Source organism: Pleurodeles waltl, chromosome 2_1, assembly GCF_031143425.1.
Source record: "Pleurodeles waltl isolate 20211129_DDA chromosome 2_1, aPleWal1.hap1.20221129, whole genome shotgun sequence".
Classification (NCBI taxonomy): Eukaryota; Metazoa; Chordata; class Amphibia; order Caudata; family Salamandridae; genus Pleurodeles; species Pleurodeles waltl.
The window spans coordinates 867,472,198-867,485,591 of NC_090438.1; positions in this window are offsets into that span (position 1 = coordinate 867,472,198).

Sequence of the window (13,394 nt, forward strand, 5' to 3'; positions counted from 1 at the left end):
TATAATGAGGGCCTATGTGTTAGACCTGCCATTCTTGGTATGGTCTCCCCTAACTTTTTGCCTCTGTTTCCCAGGTTGTTGACTGTGTGCCAGACTCTGTTTGTGCTGTTTTTGTTACTCTGGGCACTTTACCACTGCTGACAAGTGCTAAAGTGCAATTGCGCCCTATGTGAAATTATATGTGTGATTGACTTTTTCTGGATTAACATAGTTTTTTTTTACTAGTAATACCCTAGTAAAGTGCACTAGAGGTGCCTAGGGCCTGTAAATCAAATGCTACTAGTGGGCCTGCAGCACTGGTTGTGCCACCCACCTTAGTAGCCCTGTAAACATGGCTCAGACCTGCCACTGCAGTGTCTGTGTGTGCAGTTTTAAACTGCCAATTCCACCTGGGAAGTGTACCCACTTGCCAGGCCTAAACCTTCCCTTTTTATACATGTAAGGCACCCCTAAGGTAGGCCCTAGGTAGACCCAGGGGCAGGGTGCAGTGTATGTTAAAAGTGGGACAGGTACTGATGCGTTTAACATGTCCTAACAGTGAAATACTGCCAAATTCAGTTTTCACTGTTTCAAGGCCTATCTCTCTCTCATAGGCTAACATGGGGGCTACTGTTAAATATCCTTAACGTGCAGTTTCCCTTTGAGAGCAGACAAAAATTTGGTGTTTGAGGGCTTTGAACTCACAATTTAAAAATACATCTGTTAGTGAAGTTGGCTTTTAGAGTGTTAGTTTGAAAATGGCACTTTTAGAAAGTAGGCATTTTCTTGCCTTAAACATTCTGTGACTCTGCCTGCTGTGGATTCCCTGTCTGGGTCAGACCGATGGTTGGGCTGTTTGTGAATCTCCTCTAGACAGTGACACAAAGGGAGCTCGGGTGTGGCCTGCATTTCCTGATGAGCCATCTGAGCTATAGTGGAGGGAGGATTGGTCACTTACACCGGAATGGGCTTTGCCTGCCCACACACAATGCAGTGTCCAACCCCCTGGTGTGTGTCTGGGCAAGGCAGGATCTTGTGAACAACAGAGAGGTTCCTTTGAAGTTTGCCTACTACAAAGGCAGAAAAGGGTATAAGTAGTGAGCCCAAAACCCCAGACTTTTAGATAACTTCTGGAACCAAGAGGAACCTCTGTAAAGGTGAAGAGCTGAAGAGCTAAGGAAAAGTGCTACCCCTGCCTATGACTCTACTCTGTTGGGCTATCCTGCAGTTGCTACTTCTGCCTGTGAAAGGGGACAATGCCTGGACTTTGTTGTACATTCCTGCCTGAGAAGACTCTCTAATGGCTTTAACTGAGCGTGCCTCCTGTTTTGAAGTCTCAGGACCATCAAAGACTTCCTCTGCCAGCACCTGCACTCTCTGCGGAGACTCCCGTCCTGCCAAGTGGTGCCCTATCCAGTCCCTGGGCCCTTGAAAGGTGAAGTTTTACAGAACAAGAACTGAAACTCCACGCACAAAATGATTTGTGGGGAAACTTTCGATGCACCTTCCGACGCGAACTGAGGACATTTTTGACGCACCATTTTCAGCGCCGCTGATAAACAACGCGCTAACCACTTTGTGGCTAAAATCGTTGCTCCACCTGCATTCTGGCTGGGAGATTGACAGATCGCGGCTGGAGAAACGATGCACACCCACTTGTGGCTGCTGATGATGTCGCAAACCCCACGCAGCACAGTTATCTAACACCATGCGACCGGATTTCTTGTGCATCATCCCTGAGTGTCAAAGTCATCGTGAATCAGCGCAGACACAACCTGTCTGGAAATCGACGCATCGCTCTTTCGCAAGGGAGAAAAACAACGCATCACCTACCTGACCGGAGAAGAAATGACACATGGCCTCACTTGCGAGTAGGGAATCGATGCATCTCTGACTTTTCCGACGCACACCCATGCAGCTTTATTTTTTACTCAAAACAGGTACTTTTGTGTAAAATCAACATTTCCATTGTTTTCTATGGAGAAAGACTCATATCTTGACTTGGGTATGTTGGATTTTTGTTGTTTTGGTCTTGTTTGATTTAGATAAATACTACCTATTTTTTCTAAACTGGTGTGTTGTCAATTTTGCACTGTAAACTCCTGATGGTGAGAGGAAGTATGTAACTAATTTTTTTTAGGACTGGGGATTATGGACACTGATTTTTATTGGCACAATAATGAAATTAGGTAATCGTTGTTCCCCTGTGAAAACAACCCACAATTTTGATAGAGTGCAATCACACAAGATGCAGTAAAATAATTTGTCAAATTAGCGTGGGTATGTCTTATAGTAGTTCTTCCAAAATTGTACCTTTTTTGATAATCTCATTAAAATGGTAATGTCCCTATATGCATAACCCACAGCTAGAGTCAGAGAAGGTGGAATAATCTCCAAATCTTTATTGTCTCTTCCTGTGTGCTTGGGATAGGATGGGTTGAGGGGATTGGGATTGGGTAGAGGAAGTTGGAGGGGGGAGGCTGGAAACAGGAACAATGGCTGCCATCAGAGAGGAGGCCAGAGCCTGGATTGATCTCTGTTGGGCCACCATGCTAGAGTGAATGCCCTCCAGGAATGCATTTGTCTGTTGCAAATGGGCTGCCAGCCCCTGGATGGAATTTTCAATGGTTGGCTGCCAAACAGAGATGAATTGCAGGAGGTCAATAGCCTCCTCACTCAGGGCAGCAGGGCTAACTGGGGCAGGGCCTGAGGTGCCTGGGGCTGAGGAGATGCCCACCCTCCTGGGTGAGAGGGCATGGGAAGCACGCTGAGGGGCTGCTGGGAGGGCAGTGCTGGTATGGGTGGTGGTGGCTGTACCTGTAGTTGGGTTGGGCACAGAGTTGTCCGCCACCACCAGGGAGCTTCCATCAGAGGAAGTATCACTGTCCGAACTGTCCCCTCCAGTCTCCGCTGTTGTGAACCCTTCACCCTTCACCCACTGGTGCCCTCCCTGTCGGTGGATTCGGCTTCCTGTGCCCTGTGGGATGCAGCTCTCCCCGTCGCCGGTGCCTCTGCTCCTCTGCCAGATGATGCTAATGAACATAAGGACAGGGTGACAAAACAAAAAGGTGGGGAGAGACAAAGGATACACTTGGTCAATGGTGGCAACAACACCACCATTGGCGTACACGACACACACAAGGAAGAGCCCTACGCACTAGGCAATGCAACAGTCACAATGCTAGTCACCAGCCCATGGACAGGGACACCTAACGCCAATTGCAGCATACCTAAGATCCTCAGACCCCTGCCAAGTAGTGGATGCCTACTAGCTTGGTTTAAGGAAGTTTACATCAGACCCTGCCCAACATGGGACCTACCCTGCAATGGTCCAGCCAGGCCTAGGGGAACCCAGAGGCCCACATCCCCCACCCGGATGCCACCCCACCACGCGCAAGTAGTATATTAGGGCACTGTACTCACCCCCTTGTGGCTGCTATGATGCCACAAGCTTCCATCCAGCTCCGGATAGGCCACCGCCAGTATGCGGGCCATCAGGGGGGTCAGGGTTTGACGGGCACCCCATCCTCATTGGGAGGCCATCCCCAGTGGGCCTCCATGGTCTTCTGTGCCTAGCGTCTCAGGTCCTCCAACTGTTTTTGACAGTGGGTGTTCCACCTGCCGTAGACCCCCAGGGTCCACACGTCCTTGGCGATGGCACGCCATATACCCTTTTTCTTATGGGCACTGACCTGCAGAGAAATACACATAGGACAAGGTATCAGTCAGACCATCCTGCCTGTTACACTGATGGCCCATCCTAGCCCTCACATCCCTTACACACTGACATGGCCCACCATACATGCAGCATGCTGTCCAGGGGCCTTCCACCAACCCCCCCCACTCAAGGCCTTCACACACACCACTCCATGCATTCATTCTCCTTGCATCGTGCTCACAGTGTGCTCACCTGTTGGTCCGGAGGCCCATACATAATTTGGTACTGGGGTAGGACCCCATCCATCAATCTCTCAGCTCCGCCGCGGTGAGGGCAGGGGCTCTTTCCTCACTGACACGAGCCATGGTCGGTTCCAGACACAGGTCACAGTAGCACATGCAGTGTAGGTCCTCTCCTGTTGAAGGTCAGGTAGCAAGTGAGTGAACAGGTAGAAAATGGCAGTCATGTCCGTGGCGGTGCGTACCGTCACCGCCGGTGTACATTACCTTTGGCGACTGTAACCCATAGGGCCCAGTGGTAACCAATGTGGAGATGCACTGCGGTTGTCGACCACCTCCTGCAACAGCGCACAACGTCAGCAGAATTACCTCATTTCCACATGTCCTTCCTAACAGGACAGGTGGATGCCATTTCGGGGGGGGGGGGCAGGCCATGGCACTTAACTGCATCACAGTGCACATAAGCACCATTTGGGCCTATCTGACAATATACTGTTACAATCACAACATGCAATGCAATGTAGTGTTTGGAAATATGGAATACTGATCAGCTGCTCACCGTTTTGCCCCCTAGATTGCAACCACTGCAGATGAATAGGAGATGGAGACATCCCCCTGTGTACAGGGCCCTGGTGGACTTGGCAACAATGGAGGCCAGGCACATTATCCTCACCTATAGACTGGACAGGGCCACAATCACAGAGCTGAAAATAGGAAAAGATATACATGGGCCGGGGAAATGCCATAATAAAGTTCTAATCATTAGACAGTCAAGCAGTCAAGAAACCAGTGGGATTCAATATCTAGCCTGACATAAGGGAGAGTCAAGGTAGTTTCTGTATTATGTTTGAAGTGTCTAAAGGAATGACTTTGGCTAACCTATTAAGGGTGACGGACAAATGGTAGAACGCAGGACTTATAGTCAGAGACAAGTGGTTAAGAATGAGATTACATAAAGTAACATCCAAACAGTTCTAATTAGAATGCTTGGGCGGGAGCAAATTCCAGCTAAGTGAAAATTGGTAACAGGACTTTAAGAATACTAGAGGGATTCCCTAGGGCAGCTGGATAAATGTAAATGTAAGGCCATCATTAAGTTACAAGCGCACAGGAACAAGGTCAGTATAAAGAGTATTAGAGCCAATAATACCATTCCTCATCTAGATTCGAGCCAAATTGTAGTAGATCATAGAAAAAGAGAAACAGAGAAACAGGGCGCTCTCATGTTATCATAACTCCAGTTCAGGATCTCCAAACCAAGGTGGCTCAACTTCTGTTTAAGTTCCTACCTGGGGACCAGGTTTCTCTAACCTTAACTACAAATCATTTGCCAGTATCCTTGTTTTAAATACACCTTTAAATTTTTACACTTTACAACTTTTACTCTTCCTTCTTTGTATTACTTCACAATGAGCACTGGGTGAAGGTCCCTAATCTTACTAGATCTACCTTCTACAGCTGTATCTTCTTAATCATCACTCCCTACACAGGGTGATAATTCCCTGGTTAACTCGATAACCTTGCACTTGGGGTCATGGTCCTATTTAAAGATTTGTAGCTTACCTTTGACCTATTTTCCATGTTTTTGCAGCTATGAGATAACCTCAGGCATGAAAACCATCTAGGAGGTCAAACATGTGTTGGCTGACTATTGTTGTTGAAGCTTCTGTAAGAAATCACAGTTCGATTTACCAATATGATTCCGATTAGTGACTCAAAGACTGCTTTTGAAAGTTGGATTTTTGTGCTTGAACCAGGTGGTTTCGGTTGTCTCTTTCTGATACAAGGAACTTACTTGAGGAAACGTGGTCCACACATCATCTTGTGACCCACAGTTTTATGAAAAGTGTTGGACCATTGGAGCAATTCACCTAATTCCACAGCTACCCTCAGTGCGAAAGAAGTATTAGTTTGAGTGGAAAATGTGAACTGTTTATGGTAAGTTTTGGACCCTTTCTATTGCTGGTGCTGGCCCTATCTGTACAAGTGAGGTATTTTTTTTTTTTATTAGGACAAGTTTGGAAATGCTGAGGGCTAGGATATTTGTGAATCTCTGTAGGTTATTGGGCTTTCCTCACAAGTATGTGAGAAAAATGTGTGTTTATGGTAAATGTTTTAAGTTTGCAAGGGCTTCTGAGTACAAATATGTTATGAGATCCATGCCAGTCACACCACCCTGATCTACCTTGGGTGTCTAGGTTTTAAAAATATATACATTTAGTATGTTTCCCTGATGCTGACAGAACTATTGTCCAAATTCTGCAGCTAACCACATTGTAAAAAAAATCATTTATTTTGATGGGTGCTGTCTCCAGGTTGTGTTTTGGGGTGGTTATTGGTGAGGCCGCTAGGCATAAGTGGGATACTGTTTGCATCAGCAGACAAGTAGAAATACATATTAGTAGAAAACATGTTATTACCAGGTGGATTTCTATGCATTTTCAGCATAAGAATTTAAGCCATTATACAAGAAAGAAGACATTTTACAAAATACCTTCCAAAACATGATAGTATGGGTAGCCCCAAATTCAGGGTTGTACTAGAGTAACCACATTCCCTAAACTCAGTATCTTGTACATATTTCAGAAATACATAGGCTTCCGTCATACTCATTTTTCATTCAATATGTTGTACAGTGTGAATAATGCATTGTCAGTACATAATCAAAAATCATTTGATGTTAAAATTAGTTGTTGGATTGTGGTATCACGTGTTTTGGGGGATTCTACATACTCTGTGTGACTCTGGAACCAGAAGTGTCTGTCAGACATAATGTTGCATTGCTTTTGTAGGTCAGCCATTGTGACAAAAAATACACCTGAAAACAATGTCACAAAGAGCATTTTTTTTTTTTTTTTTTTAACAATTACTACCTTAAGGGATCTACACAAATGACATCTTGCAGAAGCTTTTCAGATTATATTAGATTTCTGTAAGCAGCGAGAAACTGTAAGTAGTTTGAATCCACAAAGAATAGGAAAAAATGGCTATCTCTTAAACAAAATGCAAAACAGTGGTAAAGAAATTATTTTTTGATTTGGTAATGCTAGCACAGCAAACCTTTCATTTACACCTGTTTTTAGGAAAAAGCACAAGGTTTGTTTCCCATTTTTCCTCCCAAAAAATAGGTTAGCTTTTGTTTGGCTTTTAGAGATGTGGAAGAGATATTATACATGGCCATTATTCTCTATCTTCTCCTACATCTTTTGTGTCTTTTATAAATAGCACCACCCCATCATCTGTTTAGTATTGCCCTTCACTTGATAATGATGTAGAAGAATTCCAAGCCCCTGGACCAGTGCCAAAATGGAAGCTTGTGCAAAAATTTGATCTGGCTTCTCAACACAAATATTTGTCTAACTGTCAGATACAAATGGGTGAGGAACAGCTATCCACTAGTTCTGGGATGTTTCAGTAGTTAGGCTTTCACACTCATCCCTGTCTTTCAATAAATATAAAGAGGTAAATGATTATTACAGTGGGTGTGGAAGGATCAGGAGAAAGCGGATCTTCAGCAGTGGCTTCTCCACAACAGGGGAGAAGCGTTGCCCAGTGGCTCTGAGCCAGCAGCAGAAAAATAAAAGTATATTTAACTATTGTTTTATTTTTCTGCTGCTGGCTGAGCCAGCCTGTGCAGAGAGGGGTGGGGATAGGCCATGGGAGGAGGGAGTGAGTGCACTTTCTAAGCCAGCCAAACAGACATGCGCAGTTAGATTTCTCCAACTCTGCTGTATTTGACAGCCGGGTTGGAGAAACAGCACTGACTCCCTGTGCCTGAGCGAGGGGCAAAACAACCCACTCAGACATATCCCAGAGCTGCTCTCATGCTTGGTCATAGCATAAGAGCAGCATAGGGATTGCACAGGGAGTCCTTAGGACCAGGAAGCAGAGGAGCAGAGGAGTGTGAGACGGCCGGCAGCACCAGGGAAGTGTTTTTTATTATTTATTATTATTATTAAACCGGCCCGATGCATTCTCCCCTAACCCTCGCACTCACCTTGCGCTGCCCTGATGCCCCCTCCAACTATCCCACCACTTTTATTTGGTGTTGGCCGCCACTGTAAATCTTCCTAAATTCTCATCACACTTATGACACTTGACTAAAAGAGAAAAAGAACTTAAATCAGTGCTAAAGATAGATCTAATTGTGCCAAATCTAGAAATGAACTCATCCACTATTGTGTATTATCTTTATGTGGCAGTTGCGGTAGACCGCAAAGTGGAGTCAATGTTAAAGAAATACTTTGCTGGTCAGAATGTGGCTGTGAGAGCAGCCACATATTTGTGACACACATCTCAGTCATTAATGAAGAACTTTCAAGTTGAAAAGGCAGCTGTTCACTGTAGAAAGCTGGCCTGGTATGTGGTTGGTACCTCAAGTACTTACACCTTATACCAGGTCCCCTATTAGTGAAGTGTAGGCAGTCTATGGAAACCACGTTCTCTAGAGGTAGCTGTGGAGGAGCTGCCAAGGCTTAGCTAGGAGACATGCAAAGCTCATGCAATACCACTGTAGTCACACAGCACTTACACACATGAAAGAATACACTTAGTGTTACAAAAATAAAGGTACTTTATTATGGTAACACGGCACCAAAGCTACCATAGAAGCAATACTCCCTTAGGAGGTACGTAATACACAAGATATATACACTGGTTGTCAGAAATAGGCATAAGAATAGTTAGAAAACAGTGCAAACAGTGTAAAATACAGTGGATAATAGTGGCCCTAGTGGGAGCACAAAACATATACTAAAAAATGGAATGTGAGAGTTGGACCCCCATCTAGGTAAGTGGAGTGTGTAGAGGAGTGCTGGGGGTACCAGGAAGAAGTAAGACCCTTGTCTTCCTGGGAAACAACTTTTAAACAATGTTGAAACATGTGCACATTTTGTCAACAATTTATATTTTTTATATATTAGATGCATATTTCTTTAGTAAAAAACACAGTCATTCTTATACTTTGAATTCAATCATTACGGTGCTCCTATAGAAGATCGCAGAAAACTTATGTTTTAAACACATCTTGTATATATTGTACAGAGCACATTTGCACAAACATTTTTCACTTCATTCACTTTCTCTGAGCCATCACTATAGAAGCAGCATAATGATTGAATTCAAGGTATAACAATGACTGTGTTTTTTACAAAAGAAATATGCTTCTACTATATAATAAAATACGAATTGTTGACAAAATTTGCACATGTTTAAAGATTGTTTAAAGGTTTTTTGCCCAGGAAGACAAGGGTCTTACTTCCCCCATAGGGCCATTGTTCATTTGCTTATTTAACTACCCAGGTTCTAGGGTTAGGAGGTGTGCCTCATTTTTTTTTACATAGGGGGTACTAGGAAAGCATAAAGGGAAGTATCACAACACCCCACAGTGACCAGGAAAGCAGGAGTAAATCACTAGAATTTCCCCAAAACAGTGGATTCCTGAAGAGGAACACCTGTGGAAAGAGGGGACCAAGTCCAGAAGTCACAGTAGAGTACAGTGGGGGCAGGAGCCCCTACCCACCAAGCTGAGGATGCAAGTGTTGGAAGTGGAGGTTGCAGAGGAGTCCTGCTGGAATCTTGCAAGCTGAATCTGAGGAACCACCCAAAAGAGAGACCCTAAAAAGCCCTGAAAGAGGGATTGGCCACCTAGGTGGGTGACCACTTATCAGGAGGGGGCTCTGACGTCACCTGCCTGACCTGACTACTCAGATGCTCCCAGTGTTCCCTGCAAACCTTTAATTTAAGATGGCACAACCCAGGGACCCTCTGGAGGAGCTCTGGTACCACCCCTGGGGTGGTGACTGACAGGGGAGTGGTCACTTTCCTTTCCATTGTCCAGTTTTGTAACTGGAGGTCCTTGAAACTGTGTAGACTGGTTTATGCATGGAGGGCACAAATGTGCCCCTCAAAGCATACCAGTGGTATCTGGAGGCTACCCCTCTCAAGTCCAGTAACACCAATTTCTGAAAGGAGAGGTTGCAACACCCTTCTCCCAAAGGAAATCCTTTGTTCTGCCTTCTTGAGCTTGAGCTGCTCAAGCAACAGGAGGGCAGACACCTGTCTGTGAGGTGGTGGCAGCTTGGACTGCCTGGAAAACCTCAGAAGACTGTAGGAGCAATGCTAGGGGTCCTCTAAGGAGCCCCCAGAGTGCATGGAATCATACAACCAATATTGCAAAAGTATTAGGATATGATTCCAAAATGTTTGATACCAAACTTGCCTTAGTTTGGGTTACCATAATGTAACTGGACATAGACAGTGACCTATGTCCAGTACACACATAAAATGGCATCCCTGCACTCACAAAATTGAGGGAAATGGATTTGGAGTTTGTGGGGGCACTTCTGCTACTGCCGGGGTGAACCCACACACAGGTACCTGCACCCTGCTCTTTAGGCTGAGAGGGCCTTCCATTGGGGTGAGTTATAGTGACCTGGTGCAGTGACCTATAGTGAAAATGGGAGCATGCACCCGGTTCATGCAAGCTACAATGGCAGGCCTGCAGAACCCTTTGCCTGGGCTCCCTATGGGTGGCAGAATTACTGCTGCAGCCCATAGGTATCCCCTGAAACCATGGGTACTATATACTAGGGGCTTACATGGAAATACATTGTTTTGGGAGATAAAGAATAATCATTGGGGTCTTGGTTAGGAGGATCCCAGTGAACACAGTCAAACGCACTGACATCAGGCAGAAAAAGGGGGTAGCCATGCCAAGAAAAAGGGTACTTTCCTACACAACCCACACCCCCCACAAACAAAGGACAAGAAGGCTAACCTTGCCCAAACGAGTCTTTATTGTCTAAGTAGAAATATCTGGAGAGTCCATCTGCATTGGAGCGGTTACTCCCAGGTCTATGTTCCACTGTATAGCCTATTCCCTGTGGGGACATGGAGCACCTTAAGAATTTGGGGTTTTCTCCTTTCATTTGTTATTACAATAAGAGAGGTTTGTGGTCTGTCTGAACAATGAAGTGAGTTCCAAATAGGTATTGTATTAACTTCTACAGGGCCCAGAACACAACAAAGACGTCCCTCTCTGTGGCTGACCAACTCTTTTCACTGGGGTGTCAACCTTCTGCTTATAAAAGCTTATAAAAGCTACAGGTTGGTCCTGGCCCTCTGTTTTGAGTTCTGACAGAACTGCCCCAACTCCTACCTCTGAAGCATCAGTTTGTACTATGAACTTCTTGGAGTAGCCCAAGCTTTTTAGAACAGGTGCAGAGCACATGGCCTGTTTGAGTTGCTCAAAAGCTTTTTGGCAGCCGGATGTCCATACTACCTTTTTAGGAATCTTCTTGATTGTGAGGTCATTAAGAGGGGCTACAATGGAGCCATAGTTCTTAATGAATCACCTGTAGTTCCAGGTGAGGCCCAAGAAGGCTCTTGCCTAGGTTTGTGTGGTAGGGAGAGTCCAATTCAAAATGGTTTAGATTTTTCCCTGTAGTGGCTGAAGCTGTTCCCCACCTACCAGGTGTCCCAAATAAAGCACTTTCCCCTTCCCCAACAGCCTTGATAGTGAGACCAGCTTTTTGCAGAGCCTCTAAAACATTCCAGAGGTGGTCCACGTGATCATATCAGGTGGAGCTAAAGACAGCTATATCATCCAGATATGCTGCACTATATGCTTCCAAACCTTGGAGGACTGTGTTCACCAACCTCTGGAAAGTAGCAGGTGCATATTTCAAACCAAAGGGTATTACTGTGAACTGGTAGTGCCCTCCAATGGTAGAAAATGCAGTTTTAAGTTTAGCATTTTCTGATAACTTAATCTGCCAATAGCCAGCAGTGAGATCTAAAGTGCTAAGATACTTGGCAGATGCCAGTGTATCTATGAGCTTATCTGCCCTAGGGATATGATGAGCATCAGTTTTGTCACTATGTTGAACCCTCTATAATCAACACAAAACCCCATCTCCCTTTTGCCATTTTGAGAGTTTGGTTTTGGGACTAAGACTATTGGGCTAGCTTGGGGACTGTCAGAGTGCTCAATGACTCCTAAATCTAGCGTATTTTGCACTTCAGCTTTGATGCAGTCCCTTACATGGTCAGGTTGTCTGTAGATTGTACTCTTCACATGCAAACTGCCCCCTGTGTCAATGGTATATTCACACCATGTGGTCTAACCAGGTGCAAGGGAAAATAGTTCAGAGAACTGCTCTAGGAGATTTCTTCAGTCTTATTTCGGGGACTCAGAGAGGCAGTCGGAAAGGACTACTCCTTCAACTGAGCCATCAGCTGCAGAATTTGAGAAGAGATCAGGGAGAGGGCCACATTCCTCTTCCTGTCCCTCATCAGTGGCCATGAGCAGGTTTAAGTCAGTCCTGTCATAGTAGGGCTTTAGGCGGTTCACATGAAGCACCCTGACGTGGCTTCTAGGAGTACCTATGTAAACTAAATGGGTGACCTTACCCTTCTTTTCCTCTATAATGTGGGGACCACTCCACTTGTCCTGGTGTGCCCTGGGAGCTACAGGCTCCAGGACCCACACTGTCTGCCCTGGCTGGTAAACTGTCAGAAAAGCCTTCTGATCATGCCATTGCTTTTGCAGTTCCTGGCTGGCCTGAAGTTTTTAGTGGCCTTTTCATGTACTCAGCCATCCTTGATCTAAGGCCAACTACATAGTCCATGATATTTTGTTTGGGGGGCTTGATGGGTTGCTCCTATCCCTCCTTCACAAGAGCAAGTGGACCCCTAACAGGGTGTCCCAACAGAAGTTCAAATGGTCTGTAGCCCACTCCCTTCTGAGGGACCTCCCTATAGGCAAAAAGGAGGCAAGGTAATAGGACATCCCATCTCCTTCTGAGTTTTTCAGAGAGTCCCATTAGCATGCCTTTCAGAGTTTTGTTAACCCTTTCAACTAACCCGTTTGTTTGGGCGTTGGTAAGGGGTAATACATTTTTAAGTTATACCACACTCTTTCAACATAGCTTTTAAGTATGCAGACATGAAGTTGCTAACCCTGTCTGATACTACCTCTTTGGGGAAGCCCACTCTGGAGAGAGCACCCAGGAGGGCTTTAGCCACTAAAGGAGTGGAAGTGGTCTTTAGAGGTAGGGCTTCTGGATACCTGGTGGCATGGTCCACCACCACTATTATAAATCTATTGATATAAGGTATGTGAGGGTCCAGGGGGCCAACAATGTCAACCCCTAGCCTTTCAAAGGATACCCCAACCACCGGTAGTGTGATTAAGGGGGCTTTTTAGTGCCACCTGTCTTGCCAGTGGCTTGACAGGTGACACAGGAACGACAAAACATCTTTGTGTCTTCAGACATTTGGGGCCAGTGAAAATGAGGGACTAGTTTGTCCCAAGTCTTACTTTGCCTCTTGTGCCCAGCTTGGGGAATGTCATTTGCTAAGATCAATAAAAACTCTGTATTGCAGAGGTACTACCAATCCCCTGGTGGCACCAGGCTTGGGTTCTTTTGGGTCTGAATACAGGAGGTTATCTTCCCACTACACCTTGCTGGTGCCACTGATATCCCCTGTCTCCTGTTGGACAGCTTGCTTTTTCA